The 22,538-nt window shown below is 51.5% G+C and overlaps 1 non-coding gene and 1 pseudogene across 1 annotated transcript; both read right to left on the bottom strand.

Annotated features, from left to right (window-relative positions):
• Nucleotides 1-340: 340 nt before the first annotated feature.
• Nucleotides 341-9,904, bottom strand: LOC126965547 (large subunit ribosomal RNA; annotated as a pseudogene).
• Nucleotides 9,905-10,424: 520 nt separating this feature from the next.
• On the bottom strand, nt 10,425-12,329 carry LOC126965543 (small subunit ribosomal RNA). Its single transcript, XR_007729556.1, has one exon. It is a non-coding gene; the product is annotated as a small subunit ribosomal RNA (ribosomal RNA).
• Between the last annotated feature and the right edge of the window lie 10,209 nt (nt 12,330-22,538).

Here is a 22,538-nt window from a genome sequence, read left to right as displayed (position 1 = left end):
TTGGAATTTGCGCAGCGCGCCCAACACCACCGGAGCCGCCGCCGCCGCCGCCGCCGACGGCGATGTACACTTATCACAACACTCGACTCGACATAATAACCTGAAAATGATCGTACTCGTTATCATTAGAGTAGTCGCCGTGTACAACAACAACCACGTCTTTCAACTATAATAAATAATAATATATTGTAAAATTTTATAATCATGAGAAATCGCGTGACGCGTCCGTCTCATGATAATATTATTTATATTATTATGTTATTATAATATTATATGTTGGCCTGTTGTTTGTTTGCACACACACACACAACTCTGCTTCTCGGCGAAGATGCGTCCTCGGACGAATCACCTGGCGTAGGGCTGAGTCTCAACAGATCGCAGCACGACGCTGCTCTACCGAGCACAACACCCCGCCAGGAACGTAAGTCGTCTACAGACTATTCCGAGCCCCGACATCGAACTGAGGTAAATTCGAAACTTCGACGCCGTGGTGCACGTGTTAATACCGCTCGCACCGTTCGTCGCGTTCCAAATGGGCTTCGACGTCGCGTCTTACGAATAAAACGCGACTAGTAAAGTCACATTGTTTAGAGCCTCCCGACACTCGGGGCTCCACAGTGAGTATATCCTTGCCGGATTCGGCTAGGCTGGCTTCGGCCTTAGAGGCGTTCAGGCATAATCCCGCGGATGGTAGCTTCGCACCACTGGCCGCTCGGCCGAGTGCATGAACCAAATGTCCGAAACTGCGGTTCCTCTCGTACTGAGCAGTATTACTATCGCAACGACACGCCATCAGGAGGGTAAAACTAACCTGTCTCACGACGGTCTAAACCCAGCTCACGTTCCCTTTTGATGGGTGAACAATCCAACGCTTGGCGAATTTTGCTTCGCAATGATAGGAAGAGCCGACATCGAAGGATCAAAAAGCAACGTCGCTATGAACGCTTGGCCGCCACAAGCCAGTTATCCCTGTGGTAACTTTTCTGGCACCTCTTGCTAAAAACTCTTTATACTAAAGGATCGATAGGCCGTGCTTTCGCAGTCCCTATGCGTACTGAACATCTGGATCAAGCCAGCTTTTGCCCTTTTGCTCCACGCGAGGTTTCTGTCCTCGCTGAGCTGGCCTTAGGACACCTGCGTTATTCTTTGACAGATGTACCGCCCCAGTCAAACTCCCCGCCTGGCAGTGTCCTCGAACCGGATCACGCGGGAGTTGTACGGCGACGAGCGTTGCCGCCACGTCGCCACTCTGCACGCTTGGAACGAAACACCGTACGCCCGCCGATATTATCGACCGCGCACCGCTTCCGCCCAACCGAGTAAGTAATGAAACAATGAAAGTAGTGGTTTTTCAGCGACGACCGCGAACGATCTCCCACTTATGCTACACCTCTCATGTCTCCTTAAAATGCCAGACTAGAGTCAAGCTCAACAGGGTCTTCTTTCCCCGCTGATTCTCCCAAGCCCGTTCCCTTGGCTGTGGTTTCGCTAGATAGTAGATAGGGACACTCCCCTTCCCAAGGACTTGTCAACCTTTCGGTTATAAAGATCTACATCCCGTTTGCGCCAAGCCACTACGAGTCCGACACCAATGGAGGGGCACTGATACCCAGTGAGCTCCCCTCCCCCATAGCCCCCGTGTCGGTAGAGCTACCTCCACCACGTTTGACGGGTAACCGCTGAGGAACCTTTCGGAACCATCTACTTCAGGTCAATTGAAGGCCACCGCGCCCGTTGCTCGGATAACCGAGATGAGGTGGCTACTTGGCCGACTTTTTTGGGTGAGCACCCTGAAGTACAGCTGAACACCCTATACCGACTGTCCACTAACAGACGTGACAACATACATCGCGCCTGTTTCCAACTTTCCCTCAAGGTACTAGTGAGTAGATAGGGACATAACCCACCTCCTTCCCATGGTCTTACCGACCTTTCGGTCATCAAGACCTAGGTACCGACCGAAACAGCGGGAGATGTACCGGATTTGAGGTCCGGCACATTTTCTTGACTCCCTACAAGTTCTCATTTTTTTTTCGTCCCTAGATGGCCCTCTCCCCCTTTCTGGGGGCGGCCGACCACAACTACGGCTTCGTCGTCGGGCAGCCCATCTTGCAGTTCTTCTCCTCTTCCTAAAGTCTTCCTTTCTCTATCTTCGACACCGTCTTGGTTTACCCCTCCATCACTCTCCGGTCACGGTACCAACTTGTGGCAAATCTAACCAACCTTGAGAAGTTTACCTCCGAAGAAACAAGATCTCCGTAATGCACTGGTCCCGGATTTTCCCTCTCTAGATGGTCTAGCAGTTCACCTCTCGCCCGATCGTACAGACTACATTCCCACAGCACGTGGTCGCGGTTCTCTTCCGTCGCGCCACATGGACAGGTGCCGTCCCCTTTGAGCCCCAGGTCCCTAAGCTTCCCGTTGAACATACCATGCCCCGTTAACAGTTGCGACGTGTAGTGGTCGGGATGCACCCACGTCGCCTGGAGTCTGTCCCCGACACATGGGAAGAAGCGTTTGAGATCGCCACCCCTCTCTTCACGTTCCCAACGCTCCTGCCACATGATGACCACCTCGGAGTGGATGTCTTTCTTCAAGATCGCGAGCTCCTGCTTTACCTTATCGCCCCTGGTCGCCTCTATCTTGCCCGCGCGGTACACCTCCAGGTCGGCTGGAAGCACCCCTGCTAGCACTGGCAGTGCGGCCGTACTCGTGGAGCGATACGCCTTGGTGAGCAGCACCAACGACGTTCGCTGTGTCCTAAGCAACCGGCTAGACACCACATACAGGAACGACCTGTGATACCAGACGCTCGCCGCGTACGTGAGAGTAGCTACGTACGTCCCCCTGTACAAGACTTTGAGAGCCTTGTACTGTATGCCCCATGATGTTGAAGATACCCGTGCCATTTTACCAAAGCACCTCGCGGCTCGCTCTCCGATATCCAAGGCATGCTCAGCAAATGATCTCTTACCATCAATTGTAACGCCCAAGATTTTCACCGAGTCCACCGCTCCTACAGATTCGCCTGACATTCTAATAACCGGAGGGCGCCCGACCGAACCCTTCAGGGTAATCGACTTAGTTTTCAGCGGTGAAAACTTCAGCCGATTCCTGCGACCCCAAGTCGAGATTCTCTCGAGCACCGCCCCGGCCTTGGTCTCGATAGCAGCCCTAGAATCCGCTTGTATAAGTAGCGTCACGTCGTCCGCGTACGCTACCATTTCGACCCCTGTTGGTACGTCCATTTCCAAAAGGTCATTCAACAGAATATTCCAAAGTGTAGGGCCGAGCACAGAGCCCTGTGGACACCCCATGGTTGACGGTTTCCACACCGTCTCCCCCCCTGCAAACATACCGACCCGTCTATTGACGAAGTACGAGCAGAGACACTTGTATATGTTCGGCGGGCAGCCGCCCTGCTTAAACTTAAGCAGGACCATAGGCCACCATGCATTATCGAATGCACCTGCTATGTCCAACGTTACCGCCTGGACATACTTGTGAGTGCTGGCGTTCACTGTATAGAGAAGCGAGTTCAGAGCCGTTAACGTCGACCTCCCTTTCATAAACCCATGTTGACGGGTTGACATGCGACTGTACAGACCCGGGGTACATTCACATATCAACTGCTCAAGCACCTTACCCAGTACTGGCAAGAGGGTGATAGGTCTATACGCCTTTGGGTCAGTCGCCTTCCCATCACCCTTTGGCAATACTATTAACCGGCCATCCTTCCATACATCGGGGAATACTCCCTCATTTATGCACTTCACATACATAAGTGTCATCTCACACGCGGCCGCCTTCCATGCTGCCTTAACAATACGAGCGGTGACACCGTCTATCCCCGGAGCCTTGTCCGGTAAATTCCGAATTATTCGGCCTATTTGTTCTCTGGTGGGGGGACTCACCGAGTGACCACTGGGCAAACAAGCTGCCGCCAGGCGCACCTGCATATGGTAGTCAGAGTCGGCTGCCAGGTCGTCGTCCGGACACATTGCTGCCAGTATCCCTCCCAACGCGCTGCGAATATCGATAGCATACCCCTGCGCAAGCTTAAACCCATTAATGACGTTCGCAGGTGGACGCACCCTACCGGTGGCGGCACGATACGCCATACCCCACGGATCGTCATTCCCACTGTCAGCAAGCCGCGAGAAGTGGTTGGTCTCCGCTTCGCGCATAGACTTTCTGTAGACCGCGCGGGCACGATAAAAGCGCGCCCTGCAGATATCTTCTGCCAGTCCGCCCGCGCGCCGAGACTGTTGCCATTCCCGACGTAATCTGTTATGTTCCCGCCGAAGGTTGTCGAGTTTCCTCGACCACCATTCGTGACCGCGTGTTTGGTCCTTCCCCTTAGCGAACCCTAAGCACTCCCCGGCTGTCCGATCGAGCGTTTGGACAAACTGCTTGCAGAGTTCCTGCGCTGGCTTTCGGCAGTCAAGCCTGCCTACTCGCCACGAGAGCGTAGAACAAAACCGGTCCCAGTTCACACTTCGGTCCCGGAACCTCGTCGGTTCTTCTCCTGGTTCCAGCTCTCCCTGGTACCGCGCGGCTGATGGGTTTCCTATGGCGATGGAGAACGTAATCAGCTGGTGGTCGCTGCTGCTCTCGTCTTCCCTCACCTTCCAATGCAGTATTGGGACTCCTCTGGTTGTAAACGTCACATCAATGTTGGAGGAACCGTTGACCGTGTTGAAAGTGTACGGTTCCCCCTCCTTATTATGTACGAGGAGCCCCTTTGAGAGGATGAAACTCTCCATCGCCAATCTTCTTCGACTTGCTTCTGCACCTCTTCCCTCAAATTGCTCACGGCGACTGTGCCAGAGCGGAGAGTGCGTGTTGGTATCGGCTCCAATGATAATTTGCTTCCCTCTTAGTGCTTCCAGTACGCGGTCCAAGTGTTCAATGTGGGTTTCAATCATTCCAGCTATCCTTGTGCTGTTGACGTAGATCCCTGCCGTCGAATCTTCCGCGCACTGTAGCAGCCCCTGCAGCTGGGCCCTCGCATACTGTTCCTGGACAAGAACAATACCGAGACCCAGCCTTTGGGCGATTTCCGGGAGTTCCGCTGTCGCCGTTGCTGCTCCTTGGAGATTAATCTGCCCGACGTTTATGCTGCGATGCCTAATATCCATAATCGGTTCTTTCGGCTGCCCTCTTCTGCGCCGCTATCCTGGCCGGGCATGTAGAAGCCGCCGTCTTGTGGTCCTCTCCCTGCTTTCCCGCTTTGACGCAGGTGGCGCAACGCACGTTCTTCGCCTTGCACTCTTTGTGGCCATGTCCAGCGTCTCCGCACCTGCTGCAGGTCTCCTTCTCCGCCCTGCAGTGCTTCGCGGAGTGCCCGTACCATTGGCATTTCGAACAGCATGTGACGTCGAGGAAGTCACGCACCAGGTACCGCTCCCAATCGATATATACCCTCTCCCTCGACATCAGTCTGTCCCGCCACTGTGCACTGCAGGCTAGCACTACCGTTGTGCACGAACCTCCTTTGGTTTTCTTGTAGAAGGCCACCCTTGGGAAGCCTTCCTTGGCGTCAACCTCGGAGAAGTTCTGCTGACGCAGTGCTCCGAGGAGTTCTTCTCCATCCTTGACATGGCCCTGAATGTTGAGGATTGCCACCAAGGGTGTCCTTTGTCCAGTCTCCTGCAGTTTCAAGGTTGCGGGCATGGCCTTTTTTATCTTCTCTAAGTCCTCCTTGCTGCGCGTTTGGAGGACAACTCCTGCGTTTCCTACCTTCCGTAGACGCGCCACCTGCAATCCCATTGTGTGGGGATTAATTGCCTCTTTTAATGCAGCCTTCGTTTCATCTGCAGTGCTCAGACCGCTGCTCTCCATGGGGTACACCGCGATTGATGCACCCATCTTCTGCGGCTTGGGTTGGGTCGCCATCCTACCTGTCCTTAACATACTCGCGTATGTGTTCCCTGGGGGGGTAACGCCAGCTGTAATGGGGACGGCTCTTTCCGTCTCCTTCGCTTTCAAAAGCCTCCCTGCCAGGGTCGCCACAACCGCTGTAAGCCGCTGCACCTGGGTGCCAATGAGGCCGAGGTCCGCCTTGTTTAGTTTATTTGTGGGCCCAGTAGCGGCCGACATAATAGTGCTGCCCGCTGTGTTGGCCAGCTCAATAAGATCCTCAATGTCCTGGTCCTTCATCGACATTCCGTCTTTGCTCTTCAGACCACACGTGCTGGGCTCCAGCTTCCTTCTCAGAGCCTCCTGTACCTCCTCCGGTGACTGCAGCGGGCGCTTCTCCGCACCCTGCCTGAGCTCCTCAACACTGCCGAATCCTCCTGGAGGCGTCCTGGCCAAGGAATTCCTCGGCGTAAATAGCGCCAACGCCTCCAGCTCCTCCAGCTCCTTCCGCTTCTCCTCAACCGCCTCCCGAAGGAGGCGATCGGAATTGTCCATTGTTGCAATTCAACTCACAAAATAAAAAAAAAAGAAAAGTAGTCTTATACCTACACCGAGTCCTGTCTCTTCCCTAACACTAACTAACTAAGTAATAAGTACCTACCTAATACCTAACACAAAATAATTCCTATAAGCTATCTAAATAATGTATTGTCAATAAGTTATAATAAAACACAAAGAATATTAAATAAACAAAGTCGTTAGCTAATTACTATAATAAAATCCACACACAAAAGAAAATGACTTGCAAAAAATGAACACAAAAGAAATAAAGTAAACAAAGTAATTAGCTAATGACCGTCGTAAATCAATCAGGATTAACTCCGGTCACGTACGCACCTTAGCTCCTCCCACTACACAGTCACTGGCTAACGTCGCACACAGGCTCCACCCACTCAACGCGATTGGCTAGGCGAACTGCTACTAGCGATTACACACGAGAACTTGGGCGGCGACTAACGCAGAGAACACAAAACACGTCCGCTCACTGCGAGAGCCGACGACGAAGTAGATAGGGACAGTGGGAATCTCGTTAATCCATTCATGCGCGTCACTAATTAGATGACGAGGCATTTGGCTATCTCAAGAGAGTCATAGTTGCTATCGCCGGGCGGGGGGTCTGGGGGGCTGGCAAGCCCCCCAGCGCACCCGGCCCGACGTCGGATGGCGGTACTTACTGTCTGCCTTTCTAACTGCTAGAATCCCAACGCACACCGCCTACTAGGTAGGTTACAGCACAACAGCTTTCGCTCCAGTCCCGGTATAGTTTACCCGCGCTTGCTTGAATTTCTTCACGTTGACATTCAGAGCACTGGGCAGAAATCACATTGCGTCAACACCCGCGAGGGCCATCGCAATGCTTTGTTTTAAATAGACAGTCGGATTCCCCTTGTCCGTGCCAGTTCTGAGCTGACTGTTGAACGGCGGTCGTACAGTACCGCGCCGATCGCGCACGAGACGAAACCGACGCGGACTTACGGCTAGGAAGATCCGCGAAAGGCTGGAACGCGGGTCTGGATTCAGCACGACGCGCGAGACCACCTTGCGATGGAGACACGCGCGAGCATCGACCAGGCCCGGCACCGGCCGCATCCGCTTCCCGTCCAAACCCGATACGCCCCGGTCCTCAGAGCCAATCCTTATTCCGAAGTTACGGATCCAATTTGCCGACTTCCCTTACCTACATTATTCTATCGACTAGAGGCTCTTCACCTTGGAGACCTGCTGCGGATATGGGTACGAGCCGGCGCGACATCTCCACGTACATCCCTCACCTGAATTTTCAAGGTCCGCAGAGAGTATCCGGACACCGCCGCAAATGCGGTGCTCTTCGCGTTCCGAACCATATCTCCCTTCTATAGGATTCCATGGAACTCGAACGCTCAGGCAGAAAAGAAAACTCTTCCCGGACCACTCGGCGGCGTCTTCAGGCCACTTTGGGTTACCCCATCGAACACTCGCTTGAGAAACGAGAGAACGATTATTGAAACGGTTCCGCTGCCGGGTTCCGGAATAGGAACCGGATTCCCTTTCGCTCAAAGGGCGTTATTTATCATATACACAAAATATATATAAACACGCCGCATCGACATAAGATCTCTCCTTGAGCTTAGGATCGACTGACTCGCGAGCAACTACTGTTCACGCGAAACCCTTCTCCACGTCAGTCCTCCAGGGCCTCGCTGGAGTATTTGCTACTACCACCAAGATCTGCACCGACGGAGGCTCCAGGCGGGCTCACGCCCAGACCCTTCTGCGCACTCCGCCGCGCACGTCCTACTCGTTACGGCATAATACGCGTGCGCTTTGACACGCACGCGCCGATTGCCGGTAACGGTAGTGTATAGGCAAAACGCTTCAGCGGCATCCATTTTCAGGGCTGGTCGCTTCGGCAGGTGAGTCGTTGCACACTCCTTAGCGGATTCCGACTTCCATGGCCACCGTCCTGCTGTCATGAGCGACCAACGCCTTTCATGGTGTCCCATGAGCGTTTTTTAGGCGCCTTAACACTACGTTTGGTTCATCCCACAGCGCCAGTTCTGCTTACCAAAATTGGCCCACTTGGCACCGTCATCAGATCTCCGGCTTCATCGTTCGAGTAAGCCGGAGTTCTCACCCATTTAAAGTTTGAGAATAGGTTGAGGTCGTTTCGGCCCCAATGCCTCTAATCATTCGCTTTACCGGATGAGACTGTTACGAGTCGACGCCAGCTATCCTGAGGGAAACTTCGGACGGAACCAGCTACTAGATGGTTCGATTAGTCTTTCGCCCCTATACCCAGTTCCGACGATCGATTTGCACGTCAGAATCGCTACGGTCCTCCATCAGGGTTTCCCCTGACTTCGACCTGACCAGGCATAGTTTACCATCTTTCGGGTCCCAGCATCTGTGCTCAGAGCGCGCCCGCATTCGCTGATTGGAAACGAGACGCCTCGGGAGTGCGAGAGATCGATTTTTGACGACCGACGCTCCATCCTCCCTGAGCGCGCGACAAGCGCGCGCCTTCACTTTCGTTGCGCCTTTCAGTTTTGTCTGTTTGAATTCATAACTCAATGACTCGCACACATGCTAGACTCCTTGGTCCGTGTTTCAAGACGGGTCCTGCGAGTGCCCGAAACAGTAACATCGCCGACTGATACGCGCACAGTCCGAGACTACACGGCTGCGACGACAGCGGCGTCGCGTCAGCATCCGCACAAGGGCAGGATGTCGACGACGACTCTCGCTCGCGTCGGGCCGGACGCGTCCCCGGATGGAGACGCGTGCGCGTTTCATGACAAGTACCGTCCGCCGCCGGCCGGCGATCGTCACGGTCGGACGGCTGTGCGCGTGAACGCGCAGCCGCTCGGCTCCCGGACAACGCTTAGGCCGAACAGACGAACGGGTCGCGATGCATAATGTGTACTAAGAGAGAAGTGCACGCCGTCCGGGTGCGTCAACGGCGGCGACCGGTGAACGCGAGCACGAGTCTCGCGCACATCGCGGCACGCCGCCGTACGCCCCGGAGTGACGATGAATCTCTCCGTTCGTTCATTCGAGTTTCGCAGGTTTACCCCTGAACGGTTTCACGTACTCTTGAACTCTCTCTTCAAAGTTCTTTTCAACTTTCCCTCACGGTACTTGTTCGCTATCGGTCTCGCGGTTATATTTAGCCTTAGATGGAGTTTACCACCCACTTAGGGCTGCACTCTCAAGCAACCCGAATCCGAGGAGAGTCCCTCTCGCGGACTCGCTCCGTCGCTACGGGCCTGGCACCCTCTATGGGAAAACGGCCCCGTTCAAGACGAACTTGGACGGGAGCGGCGACCGCGAGAAAGCGGAACCTCCCTAACACCACATGTCCCGCGACCGTGACGACCGCGGGATTCGGCGCTGGGCTTATCCCTGTTCGCTCGCCGCTACTGAGGGAATCCTGGTTAGTTTCTTTTCCTCCGCTTACTAATATGCTTAAATTCGGCGGGTGATCCTCCCTGATCTGAGGCCAACGATAAAAAGTATGAGGCAGACACGATATCCGTCAGCGCAGCGACACCGCGTGCGCGCGCCGCCAATAAGTCTCAACGACGTATCGTCGACCCGCGCACGTACCGCGATCGAAGCGCCCTTCGGACGTCGAGTCCGCCTACTCGTTCGCACGCTCACGTCGGGCCGAAATAACACGTGCAGCGCACGGGACGCGAACCGAAGGCGCAGCCACGCACGCCGTTCACATAGAGAGCTCTGCATAGATTAATTAAAATTAATCACGAGATATCCGCGTGTGACAGCGAACGAGCGCGCCCCGGTACCGCGCCCGTCTCCGTGACCCACGTCGGGCGTGAGGCGGAGACGGCGTTGCACGCGAACAGCACCACGCGTTGCGGCTTATTTTACATTTTCGAACGGATCGAGCGGGCCCCGGAAAACCGGCGGGGTTTACCCGAGCCCGGCCCGAAGACAGGTCAACATTCGGCTGTGAGCGAAGCGTGTCGGCGACAACGCTCGCGCACGCGACCGTTACACGTTAATGATCCTTCCGCAGGTTCCCCTACGGAAACCTTGTTACGACTTTTACTTCCTCTAAATGATCAAGTTTGGTCAACTTCCCAGCAACGCCGACGGCCGCGAAGCCACCGCGTGTCGGTCCGAAGACCTCACTAAATCATTCAATCGGTAGTAGCGACGGGCGGTGTGTACAAAGGGCAGGGACGTAATCAACGCGAGCTTATGACTCGCGCTTACTAGGAATTCCTCGTTTATGGGGGATAATTGCAAACCCCAATCCCCAGCACGAAGGAGTTTCAACGGGTTGCCCGGGCCTCTAGGCCAGGGAGAACATGTTGATTCCTTCAGTGTAGCGCGCGTGCGGCCCAGGACATCTAAGGGCATCACAGACCTGTTATTGCTCAATCTCGTGCGGCTCGAAGCCGCCGGTCCCTCTAAGAAGAATTTTAATACGCCGCCAGTGAGTTGCGCGACCCTGAAGCCGCGCACACCTAAATGACGACGCCTATTTAGCAGGCTAGAGTCTCGTTCGTTACCGGAATTAACCAGACAAATCGCTCCACCAACCAGGAACGGCCATGCACCACCACCCACCGAATCAAGAAAGAGCTATCAATCTGTCAATCCTTTCAATGTCCGGGCCGGGTAAGTTTCCCCGTGTTGAGTCAAATTAAGCCGCAGGCTCCACCTCTGGTGGTGCCCTTCCGTCAATTCCTTTAAGTTTCAGTTTTGCAACCATACTACCCCCGGAGTCCAAAATCTTTGGTTTCCCGGAAGCTGCCCGCCGAGCCATTGTAGTAACGTCGGCGGATCGCTAGATGACATATTTACGGTTAGAACTAGGGCGGTATCTGATCGCCTTCGAACCTCTAACTTTCGTTCTTGATTGATGAAAACACCTTTGGCAAATGCTTTCGCTGATGTTCGTCTTGCGACGATCCAAGAATTTCACCTCTAACGTCGCAATACGAATGCCCCCAGTTATCCCTATTAATCATTACCTCGGAGTTCTGAAAACCAACAAAATAGAACCGAGATCATATTCTATTATTCCATGCACGAAATATTCAAGCGGCATTTTGAGCCCGCTTTGAGCACTCTAATTTGTTCAAAGTAAAATTGTCGGCCCATCTCGACACTCACTGAAGAGCACCGCGATAGGATTTTGATATTGAACCGGCGTTTTACCGCCGGCTCACCGACGATATGCTCCGCAGACGTGTCAGTATCACCGCGGATGCGATGCACCGACAGCGCGGCGCACAAATGCAACTACGAGCTTTTTAACCGCAACAATTTTAGTATACGCTATTGGAGCTGGAATTACCGCGGCTGCTGGCACCAGACTTGCCCTCCAATTGTTCCTCGTTAAAATATTTAAAGTGTACTCATTCCGATTACGAGGCCTCGTAAGAGTCCCGTATCGTTATTTTTCGTCACTACCTCCCCGTGCCGGGAGTGGGTAATTTGCGCGCCTGCTGCCTTCCTTGGATGTGGTAGCCGTTTCTCAGGCTCCCTCTCCGGAATCGAACCCTGATTCCCCGTTACCCGTGACAACCATGGTAGTCGCAGAAACTACCATCGAAAGTTGATAAGGCAGACATTTGAAAGATGCGTCGCCGGTACTGGACCATGCGATCGGCAAAAGTTATCCAGATTCATCAAAATTAACGACTTCGGACGCGAGGCCCTCCGTCGATTGGTTTTGATCTAATAAAAGCACTCATCCCATCACTGGTCAGAGCTCTGATTGCATGTATTAGCTCTAGAATTACCACAGTTATCCAAGTAACTGAGTAAGATCTAAGGAACCAAAACTGATATATTGAGCCATTCGCGGTATCGCCTTAATACGGCTTGCACTGAGACATGCATGGCTTAATCTTTGAGACAAGCATATAACTACTGGCAGGATCAACCAGGGAGCTGCTGCAAACAACGATTGTTGTCGCGCTCAGCGCGTCATGCGTCGCGATCTCCCCTTAGGGCGTCGTGACTATGACATCTTGAACATATCGTGAGATATCCGTTCGCGCACTGTATACTATATATCTCAAAGGCATACGGTGCGCGTTGAACGAATCATAAATCGGCGATGGGCCGATTGTATGTTATGAAAGTTCAGTAACGAGAGTCCCTTCGGGTAATAATAAAAATTATGACACGCAATAGAAGCGGTATCAACGTATTAATATCGGTACACGTCGTGATCACAAATCGGATCGACGCCCGGTGCTTGAGAGGAGCGTGAACGTCTCGCACGCGTGAAATGCGCGACGCGTTCCGGCTTGCGGGCCCTCACGTTAAAAATCTTAACAGAGGGAAACCGTCGAAGCCCAGTCGGCGTCTTGGTGCGCGCAAAAAATTTACACGATCGCTTTCAACGTGACGAGAATCGCCGCAGCGTATGATACTATAGAGAGAGTGAAGAGAGGAATTATGAGAAACGAAATCACAAAAAACCTTTCAAATCACCAAATCAAATATCATCCGCATAGGGAAACTCGAAAACGCTCGATCGACACAGCGCGGTGAGTCTATTGTAAAAAAAGAACATATAAAACAACGCGCGACACAAACACAGACACAGACACACCAGCTCTGCCCCGAGAGTACCAACAACCGTATTGTTATTATATCATCGTCGTTATCATCGCGCGCATTCACAAACTTACTCAAATATAAATATATATTAAATAAAATATGAATGACGATGACGACGACGAGAATAATATAACAGCAGCAGTTGTTGTGGCTGGGGGTGGTTGGTGTTGTGCGTTTTTGTATTTTTGTCGCGTGCGTTTTTCACTCTTATTACAAGAAAAAACTTGAGCGGCGTTGAATTCGGCGTCGCGAACCGTTCGCTACGGACTCGACTCTCGACGCCGACTGCCGTATGTGTGGTGCACGCGAACGATATGAACGTGTAAACTCTGATATGTGAATAAAGTGATTTTGATTTGATTTTACTATTTATTAATAACATAATATTGAATATGCATTGCGGCTTCGAAGAAAAAATCGCTCTTTTTTTTTTTTTTTTTTTTTACTTTTTTAATAACGAGTACGATAATGTTCAGTAATAAACGCGCGACACGTACATTTCATTTTCCCTCCGAAACCAAATAAAAAACCTCCAAAAAAAATATATTTCAAATCAAATCAAAATTCTTTCTTACTTACTTACTTACTTACTTACCTATTTACTTACTTACTTAGTTACTTACTTACTTACTTAATCACATTCGTTTTTCGCGATTTTCAGCAAAACGGTAGGTAAGTTTTATCATAAAAGTATCTCGGACAAAAATTGTAGATCGTAAAATTATCCATTAAAAATGTATCAATACTTAGTGTTAGATTCAAAAAGTTAGTTTCCACGCCACCTATGAGGTAGTAGTGTACTTAGCGCGTTTTTATAAGTTTTTGAATAGTTATTATCTCAGAAACGGTGGCTCGTAGGAAAAAAAGTATCGGTACATTTTTTATAGATAATTTTATCACCTACACTTTTTCTCGTAGGTATTTTTATGATAAATTAATAATTAATAATTTATTTTATTTAATTTAAAAAAAAACGGACAGAACATGCAATTATTAGGGGACACGAATATTGGTCAAAAACTATAATGTTCTGGTGTACAAGGAACAAGAGAAAAGATGGAGACCGGCAGGGAGCGCCGCGCTCCTCGCGCTCGGCGGTACTCGTTATTGGAGAAAACAAGTAAGTGAGATATCCGTCCGGGGAGACCGGCAGGGAGCGCCGCGCTCCTCGCGCTAGGCGGTACTCGCTATTGAGGAATCGACCGTACCCGCTATTGGGGCCGATCGTACTCGCTTTTGGAATTTGCGCAGCGCGCCCAACACCACCGGAGCCGCCGCCGCCGCCGCCGCCGACGGCGATGTACACTTATCACAACACTCGACTCGACATAATAACCTGAAAATGATCGTACTCGTTATCATTAGAGTAGTCGCCGTGTACAACAACAACCACGTCTTTCAACTATAATAAATAATAATATATTGTAAAATTTTATAATCATGAGAAATCGCGTGACGCGTCCGTCACGACGAAATATCATGATAATATTATTTATATTATTATGTTATTATAATATTATATGTTGGCCTGTTGTTTGTTTGCACACACACACACAACTCTGCTTCTCGGCGACGATGCGTCCTCGGACGAATCACCTGGCGTAGGGCTGAGTCTCAACAGATCGCAGCACGACGCTGCTCTACCGAGCACAACACCCCGCCAGGAACGTAAGTCGTCTACAGACTATTCCGAGCCCCGACATCGAACTGAGGTGAATTCGAAACTTCGACGCCGTGGTGCACGTGTTAATACCGCTCGCACCGTTCGTCGCGTTCCAAATGGGCTTCGACGTCGCGTCTTACGAATAAAACACGACTAGTAAAGTCACATTGTTTAGAGCCTCCCGACACTCGGGGCTCCACAGTGAGTATATCCTTGCCGGATTCGGCTAGGCTGCCTTCGGCCTTAGAGGCGTTCAGGCATAATCCCGCGGATGGTAGCTTCGCACCACCGGCCGCTCGGCCGAGTGCATGAACCAAATGTCCGAAACTGCGGTTCCTCTCGTACTGAGCAGTATTACTATCGCAACGACACGCCATCAGGAGGGTAAAACTAACCTGTCTCACGACGGTCTAAACCCAGCTCACGTTCCCTTTTGATGGGTGAACAATCCAACGCTTGGCGAATTTTGCTTCGCAATGATAGGAAGAGCCGACATCGAAAGATCAAAAAGCAACGTCGCTATGAACGCTTGGCCGCCACAAGCCAGTTATCCCTGTGGTAACTTTTCTGGCACCTCTTGCTAAAAACTCTTTATACTAAAGGATCGATAGGCCGTGCTTTCGCAGTCCCTATGCGTACTGAACATCTGGATCAAGACAGCTTTTGCCCTTTTGCTCCACGCGAGGTTTCTGTCCTCGCTGAGCTGGCCTTAGGACACCTGCGTTATTCTTTGACAGATGTACCGCCCCAGTCAAACTCCCCGCCTGGCAGTGTCCTCGAACCGGATCACGCGGGAGTTGTACGGCGACGAGCGTTGCCGCCACGTCGCCACTCTGCACGCTTGGAACGAAACACCGTACGCCCGCCGATATTATCGACCGCGCACCGCTTCCGCCGAACCGAGTAAGTAATGAAACAATGAAAGTAGTGGTTTTTCAGCGACGACCGCGAACGATCTCCCACTTATGCTACACCTCTCATGTCTCCTTACAATGCCAGACTAGAGTCAAGCTCAACAGGGTCTTCTTTCCCCGCTGATTCTCCCAAGCCCGTTCCCTTGGCTGTGGTTTCGCTAGATAGTAGATAGGGACATAACCCACCTCCTTCCCATGGTCTTACCGACCTTTCGGTCATCAAGACCTAGGTACCGACCGAAACAGCGGGAGATGTACCGGATTTGAGGTCCGGCACATTTTCTTGACTCCCTACAAGTTCTCATTTTTTTTTCGTCCCTAGATGGCCCTCTCCCCCTTTCTGGGGGCGGCCGACCACAACTACGGCTTCGTCGTCGGGCAGCCCATCTTGCAGTTCTTCTCCTCTTCCCAAAGTCTTCCTTTCTCTATCTTCGACACCGTCTTGGTTTACCCCTCCATCACTCTCCGGTCACGGTACCAACTTGTGGCAAATCTAACCAACCTTGAGAAGTTCACCCCAGCTAGTACTGGCAGTGCGGCCGTACTTGTTGAGCGGTACGCCTTGGTGAGAAGCACCAACGACGTTCGTTGTGTTCTGAGCAACCGGCTGGACACCACATACAGGAGCGACCTGTGATACCAGATGCTCGCCGCGTAAGTAATGGTTGCAACGTACGTCCCCCTGTACAAGATCTTAAGTGCCTTGTATCGTATGCCCCAAGAAGTTGAAGATACCCTTGCCATCTTCCCGAAGCACCTCGCGGCTCGCTCTCCGATATCCAAGGCGTGATCGGCAAATGACCCCTTTCCATCAATCGTTATGCCTAAGATTTTAACTGATTCAACCGCACGAAGAGAATCTCCTCCCATTCTAATGACCGGGGGTCGCCCGAGAGAGCCCTTCAAGGTTATAGACTAAGTTTTCACCGACGAAAACCGGAGTCTATTTCTAGCACCCCATTCCGAGATTCTCTCGAGCGCCACCGCGGCATTGGTCTCGATAACAGCCCTTGAGTTTCCTTCGATGAGTAGCGTTACGTCGTCCGCGTATGCTATCATCCTGACCCCTTGTGGTACGCTCAGCTCCAAAAGGTCGTTCAACAGTATATTCCACAGTGTGGGACCTAATACGGATCCCTGTGGGCACCCCATTGTGGAAAGTTTCCATACGACCTCTCCTCCTGCGAACATACCCACCCGCCTATTCAGAAAGTAAGAGCAGAGGCACCTGTAGATGTTGGGAGGGCAGCCGCCCTGCTTGTATTTAAGCAGGACCATAGGCCACCATGCGTTGTCAAACGCCCCTGATATGTCCAGAGTTATCGCTTGAACATATTTGTAAGAGCTGGTGGTCACTAAATCCATTATAGTGCTAAGCGCTGTTATTGTAGACCTCCCTTTCATGAATCCGTGTTGACGGGCTGACATACGACTGTACAGACCCGGAGTACATTCGCATATCAATTGCTCTAATATTTTCCCTAGTACTGGCAAGAGGGTGATCGGTCTATACGCCTTTGGGTCAGTCGCCTTCCCATCACCCTTTGGCAGTACTATTAATCGGCCTTCTTTCCATACATCAGGGAACACACCCTCATCTATACATTTCCCGTACATTAACGTCATCTCACATGCGGCCACCTTCCACGCTGCTTTAACTATACGTGCGGTGACACCATCAATTCCTGGAGCTTTGTCCGGCAGGTTGCGAATTATCGCGCCTATTTGCTCTCTGGTAGGGGGACTTACCTTCTGCCCGCTGGGTAAACAGGCCGCCGCCAGGCGAACCTGCATATGGTACGCCGAGTCGGTCGCACGGTCGTCGTCCGGACACATCACTGCCAGTATCCCACCCATGGCGCCGCGGATGTCGTCAGCGAATCCCTGCGCAAGCTTCAAACCGTTTATGACGTTCTGAGGCGGGCGCACCCTGCCTGTAGCAGCACGGTATGCCATACCCCATGGATCGTCATTCCCACTGTCAGCAAGACGCGAGAAGTGGTTGGTCTCCGCTTCCCGCATGGATCTCCTATAGAACGCACGTGCACGATGGAAGCGCATTCTGCAGATTTCTTCTGCCAGTCCGCCCGCGCGCCGAGACTGTTGCCATTCCCGACGCATCCGGTTGTGCTCCCTACGAAGGAAGTCAAGTTTCCTTGACCACCATTCATACCCCTGCACCCGGTCTTTCCCCTTGGCGAAACCTAGGCACTCCCCAGCTGTACGACTCAGCATATCAGCGAACTGTTTGCACACGTGTTGTGCCGGCTTTCGGCAGTCGAGTCTGCCTGCTCGCCACGAGAGTGTGGTACAGAACCGGTCCCAATCTACCCTTCGATCCCGGTATCTCGTTGGTTCCCCTCCTGGTTCTTGCTCTCCCTGGTACCGTGTGGCTGATGGGCTATCCTTGACGATGGAGAACGTGATTAGTTGGTGGTCGCTGCTGCTTACTTCCTCCCGAACTCTCCATTGGCGTACAGGGACTCCTCTGGTTGTTATAGTCACGTCAATGTTAGAGGAACCGTTGATCGTGTTAAATGTGAACGGTTCCCCCTCCTTATTGTGCACAAGGAGCCCCTTCGAATGTATAAAGCTCTCCATCGCCAACCTTCTTCTGTTTACCTCCGCACCTCTTCCCTCATATTGCTCGCGGCGGCTGTGCCAGAGCGGCGAGTGGGTGTTGGTGTCGGCCCCGATGACAATTGGTTTTCCCTGAAATGCTTCCAGTACGCGGTCCAAGTGGTGTATATGAGTCTCTATGTTCTCGCAGTACTGGAAGTATGCCGACACCATATACAGATCGCCGCCCTCCCCCCGGAAGTGTGCCACGAGGCAGTGCGACGTCGATAGTTGAGGCAGGATCATTCCGGAGATCTTAGTTTGAAGTAGATAGGGACAGCGGGAATCTCGTTAATCCATTCATGCGCGTCACTAATTAGATGACGAGGCATTTGGCTATCTCAAGAGAGTCATAGTTGCTATCGCCGGGCGGGGGGTCTGGGGGGCTGGCAAGCCCCCCAGCGCACCCGGCCCGACGTCGGATGGCGTTACTTACTGTCTGCCTTTCTAACTGCTAGAATCCCAACGCACACCGCCTACTAGGTAGGTTACAGCACAACAGCTTTCGCTCCAGTCCCGGTATAGTGCGTTGGTCAGACGTAGAGGGTCACAGACAACCAATTATGACTCTTCAATTTCGCCTGTTAACCCAGGCGGCAAGCACCCCCAGTCGCGGTACTCCACAGACGTTTCGCCCATACGAACCAGAGGCGGAGATCGGGACCCAGCCCACACTGGCCGTCTCCTATTGAGAGATATGCTATACGCAAACAAATGGACAACAATCTCCCCACATTTGTCCTATCAACACCTGGCGCCAAGCCACTACGAGTCCGACGCCAATGGAGGGGCACTGGTCGCCTCCCAGTGGGCTCCCCTCCCCATAGCTCCCGTGTCGGTAAAGCTACCTCCACCACGTTTGACGGGTAACCGCCGAGGAACCTTTCGGAACCATCTACTTCAGATCAATTGAAGGCCACCGCGCCCGTTGCTCGGATAACCGAGATGGGGTGGCTAATTGACCAACTTTTTTGGGTGAGCTCCCTGAAGTACAGCTGAACACCCTATACCGACTGTCTAATAACAGACGTGACAACATACATCGCGCCTGTTTTGCTCCCGTTATCTCCACCATTTTATCTGCGCTTGCTTGAATTTCTTCACGTTGACATTCAGAGCACTGGGCAGAAATCACATTGCGTCAACACCCGCGAGGGCCATCGCAATGCTTTGTTTTAATTAGACAGTCGGATTCCCCTTGTCCGTGCCAGTTCTGAGCTGACCGTTGAACGGCGGTCGTACAGTACCACGCCGATCGCGCACGAGACGAAACCGACGCGGACTTACGGCTAGGAAGATCCGCGAAAGGCCGGAACGCGGGTCCGGATTCAGCACGACGCGCGAGACCACCTTGCGATGGAGACACGCGCGAGCATCGACCAGGCCCGGCACCGGCCGCATCCGCTTCCCGTCCAAACCCGACACGCCCCGGTCCTCAGAGCCAATCCTTATTCCGAAGTTACGGATCCAATTTGCCGACTTCCCTTACCTACATTATTCTATCGACTAGAGTGTCGGCGACAACGCTCGCGCACGCGACCGTTACACGTTAATGATCCTTCCGCAGGTTCCCCTATGGAAACCTTGTTACGACTTTTACTTCCTCTAAATGATCAAGTTTGTTCAACTTCCCAGCAACGCCGACGGCCGCGAAGCCACCGCGTGTCGGTCCGAAGACCTCACTAAATCATTCAATCGGTAGTAGCGACGGGCGGTGTGTACAAAGGGCAGGGACGTAATCAACGCGAGCTTATGACTCGCGCTTACTAGGAATTCCTCGTTTATGGGGGATAATTGCAAACCCCAATCCCCAGCACGAAGGAGTTTCAACGGGTTGCCCGGGCCTCTAGGCCAGGGAGAACATGTTGATTCCTTCAGTGTAGCGCGCGTGCGGCCCAGGACATCTAAGGGCATCACAGACCTGTTATTGCTCAATCTCGTGCGGCTCGAAGCCGCCGGTCCCTCTAAGAAGAATTTTAATACGCCGCCAGTGAGTTGCGCGACCCTGAAGCCGCGCACACCTAAATGACGACGCCTATTTAGCAGGCTAGAGTCTCGTTCGTTACCGGAATTAACCAGACAAATCGCTCCACCAACTAAGAACGGCCATGCACCACCACCCACCGAATCAAGAAAGAGCTGTTAATCTGTCAATCCTTCCGGTGTCCGGGCCTGGTGAGATTTCCCGTGTTGAGTCAAATTAAGCCGCAGGCTCCACTCCTGGTGGTGCCCTTCCGTCAATTCCTTTAAGTTTCAGCTTTGCAACCATACTCCCCCCGGAGTCCAAAATCTTTGGTTTCCCGGAAGCTGCCCGCCGAGCCATTGTAGTAACGTCGGCGGATCGCTAGATGACATATTTACGGTTAGAACTAGGGCGGTATCTAATCGCCTTCGAACCTCTAACTTTCGTTCTTGATTGATGAAAACACCTTTGGCAAATGCTTTCGCTGATGTTCGTCTTGCGACGATCCAAGAATTTCACCTCTAACGTCGCAATACGAATGCCCCCAGTTATCCCTATTAATCATTACCTCGGAGTTCTGAAAACCAACAAAATAGAACCGAGATCATATTCTATTATTCCATGCACAAAATATTCAAGCGGCATTTTGAGCCCGCTTTGAGCACTCGCCGGGAGTGGGTAATTTGCGCGCCTGCTGCCTTCCTTGGATGTGGTAGCCGTTTCTCAGGCTCCCTCTCCGGAATCGAACCCTGATTCCCCGTTACCCGTGACAACCATGGTAGTCGCAGAAACTACCATCGAAAGTTGATAAGGCAGACATTTGAAAGATGCGTCGCCGGTACTGGACCATGCGATCGGCAAAAGTTATCCAGATTCATCAAAATTAACGACTTCGGACGCGAGGCCCTCCGTCGATTGGTTTTGATCTAATAAAAGCACTCATCCCATCACTGGTCAGAGCTCTGATTGCATGTATTAGCTCTAGAATTACCACAGTTATCCAAGTAACTGAGTAAGATCTAAGGAACCAAAACTGATATATTGAGCCATTCGCGGTATCGCCTTAATACGGCTTGCACTGAGACATGCATGGCTTAATCTTTGAGACAAGCATATAACTACTGGCAGGATCAACCAGGGAGCTGCTGCAAACAACGATTGTTGTCGCGCTCAGCGCGTCATGCGTCGCGATCTCAAAGGCATACGGTGCGCGTTGAACGAATCATAAATTGGCGATGGGCCGATTGTATGTTATGAAAGTTCAGTAACGAGAGTCCCTTCGGGTAATAATAAAAATGATGACACGCAATAGAAGCGGTATCAACGTATTAATATCGGTACACGTCGTGATCACAAATCGGATCGACGCCCGGTGCTTGAGAGGAGCGTGAACGTCTCGCACGCGTGAAATGCGCGACGCGTTCCGGCTTGCGGGCCCTCACGTTAAAAATCTTAACAGAGGGAAACCGTCGAAGCCCAGTCGGCGTCTTGGTGCGCGCAAAAAATTTACACGATCGCTTTCAACGTGACGAGAATCGCCGCAGCGTATGATACTATAGAGAGAGTGAAGAGAGGAATTATGAGAAACGAAATCACAAAAAACCTTTCAAATCACCAAATCAAATATCATCCGCATAGGGAAACTCGAAAACGCTCGATCGACACAGCGCGGTGAGTCTATTGTAAAAAAAGAACATATAAAACAACGCGCGACACAAACACAGACACAGACACACCAGCTCTGCCCCGAGAGTACCAACAACCGTATTGTTATTATATCATCGTCGTTATCATCGCGCGCATTCACAAACTTACTCAAATATAAATATATATTAAATAAAATATGAATGACGATGACGACGACGAGAATAATATAACAGCAGCAGGACGCCGACTGCCGTATGTGTGGTGCACGCGAACGATATGAACGTGTAAACTCTGATATGTGAATAAAGTGATTTTGATTTGATTTTACTATTTATTAATAACATAATATTGAATATGCATTGCGGCTTCGAAGAAAAAATCGCTCTTTTTTTTTTTTTTTTTTTTTTTTTTACTTTTTTAATAACGAGTACGATAATGTTCAGTAATAAACGCGCGACACGTACATTTCATTTTCCCTCCGAAACCAAATAAAAAACCTCCAAAAAAAATATATTTCAAATCAAATCAAAATTCTTTCTTACTTACTTACCTATTTACTTACTTACTTACTTAATCACATTCGTTTTTCGCGATTTTCAGCAAAACGATAGGTAAGTTTTATCATAAAAGTATCTCGGACAAAAATTGTAGATCGTAAAATTATCCATTAAAAATGTATCAATACTTAGTGTTAGATTCAAAAAGTTAGTTTCCACGCCACCTA

The sequence above is a fragment of the Leptidea sinapis genome, chromosome 7 (genome assembly GCF_905404315.1).
Source record: "Leptidea sinapis chromosome 7, ilLepSina1.1, whole genome shotgun sequence".
Classification (NCBI taxonomy): domain Eukaryota; kingdom Metazoa; phylum Arthropoda; class Insecta; order Lepidoptera; family Pieridae; genus Leptidea; species Leptidea sinapis.
Note: the sequence above shows the minus strand (reverse complement) of the source record. Positions and strands in the feature narration are given on the sequence as shown.